This window comes from Suricata suricatta, chromosome 1 (assembly GCF_006229205.1).
Source record: "Suricata suricatta isolate VVHF042 chromosome 1, meerkat_22Aug2017_6uvM2_HiC, whole genome shotgun sequence".
NCBI lineage: Eukaryota > Metazoa > Chordata > Mammalia > Carnivora > Herpestidae > Suricata > Suricata suricatta.
In genome coordinates this window covers 83,496,864-83,498,850 of record NC_043700.1, presented here as the reverse complement: position 1 = coordinate 83,498,850, position 1,987 = coordinate 83,496,864, and the positions used below count along the sequence as shown (strand labels likewise).

Here is a 1,987-nt window from a genome sequence, read left to right as displayed (position 1 = left end):
ATGGACCCTATTTCAGTTTTCACATGCCTGTCACTTCACCCCAGTGCAAAGAGTTTATTACATTTTGTTCAATATTTATAGTTACCCTATAGGGTAGTCCAATGGAAGTCATACTGAAATTACTTGAAGAGGATCCCCTATTGTACTTTAAAACTTCTTACCCACTACCCTGTCATACACATTCAGGAGACTGTGCCATATTCTAGTTTAATGTGGGAAAATTCCTGTAGACCTAATAGTTTTATAGAGATCTAAGAGTTGCTTCTAAAATTTTTATATATAGTGGTCTTTAACTCCTTTCTACTTTTATAGTTCTTTGATATTTCTGTTCAATACGTTTTTTACATCTCATTACTTTTCACAACTAGTTGCATTCTTCTACTATTAAGAGCTTTCCAACTTTTTTCTTTCCTATTGTAGTTCTTGATACATAGAGCATGAAAAATACATACATACAAGCGTATGATGACTGCATAGAAACAAACCTGGTATGTTTTACACTATCTACTTGCAACTCAGTACAATAGTTGACTGCATTTCATATCATATCCAATTGAAACATGAATGGTATAAATAAATAAATAAGTAAATAAATAAAGTACAGTCTATTTTTTTCCATTTTAGCATTCTCTTTGAAAAACTACATTTTTGTTATGTCTATTCTTTTATGTACCTTAAAATCTTTGTAACTTTATTTTATTGCTTCTTTTGTGTAAAAATTTTCTGTCAAAATCTAAAGCCATGCTTTCTTTTTCTTTTCTTATTTAGCTCATGTGTTCTATTAACATAAATTACACATGGCCTAAACATAATATTTTGTCAAATCACTGAATTAGCAGGGTTTTTTAAACTTTCATCTCAGGGTTTGTCTATGGTATGTACCACTCAGATATCCCTTCAACCTACTGTTTCAGGAAAGCTGAGAGTCTCCAACTGTACACCTTCAGATTCTCCGTGGGATTTAATGCGAAAGCATACAACGTCATCTACCCTGCTGCCAATGACTGAGCATGCCAAGGATACTAAAGATGAACTATTTCTGCCCAATATTCCACTCCCATAATGAGAAATTATTCTTATTATAGGATCTCATTATATATCTCAGGATCTCCTGTCAATTTTCTCAGAGTAATTCTCTAACATGAGCCCTTCCTAGCTCATCCTCCTTCTTTCTCTCTTTCTTTCCCCCACAGATGTTAGACCTGTATCATATTGTGAAGGTTCTTTCTACTACTTTTGAGCCTTCCCTCTTTAACCTCAACAGGATTTTACCACAATAAATCTTACTTGTGTCTAATTATATCTTGATGTCTTATCAGATATTATGAACAGAAATCATTGATACTGAGAGTGGTTTAAAAAAAGAAGCAAAAAGATGGATTGGGGGACTTGTTCTCTTCTTGCCTGGTTAGCAAGGAGAATCCAATCCAAAAAAAAATATGGAACAAAAAATGGTGACCAGTTGCTTAGTATTTCACTGGCAGTAGCAGGTAAATATCTTAGTGGAAGGTAGTAACATTGATGGTAACAATCCATTTATTTGAATGATGGAGGTGAAAGGTTTAGGATCGGAACAATGTAATAAGAACAGTGGAGTTAGATGATTATTCTTAAATTATACTGGTGCATTGCAGAGGGAAAATAGTAAAATGATGGACAATAAAAGGCAATCTGAACATGTACAGTATAGCAGTAAAAGATGACGTCATTTTGCATCTCCTATCACAGAGAGAGAAGTACAAAGTCTGAAGAGCCTCTAAGGATTCCAAAAGCAACACATTCTATACTTAGGATTACTGTGTTGGCCCATATATTAGGAGACTCAGAGGCTGTTAAGCTTGAGTGGGATCTGAACAGGAAAGGGCTTCACAGCAGGTCCTCGCTACAATTCAAGCAGCCATTGGCCTGGATCACAGTATCTGAAAGACTCTATGGAGATGGAGATTTCAGTGGTGAGGATATACAAATATAGTGTTTCTATCAAGGT

The 1,987-nt window shown here is 34.8% G+C and overlaps 1 long non-coding RNA gene across 1 annotated transcript; it reads left to right on the top strand.

Moving 5' to 3' along the window:
- Positions 1-419: 419 nt before the first annotated feature.
- LOC115271587 lies at positions 420-1,302 on the top strand. Its single transcript, XR_003900029.1, has 2 exons — positions 420-488; positions 915-1,302. It is a non-coding gene; the product is annotated as an uncharacterized LOC115271587 (long non-coding RNA).
- The last annotated feature ends 685 nt before the right edge of the window (positions 1,303-1,987 follow it).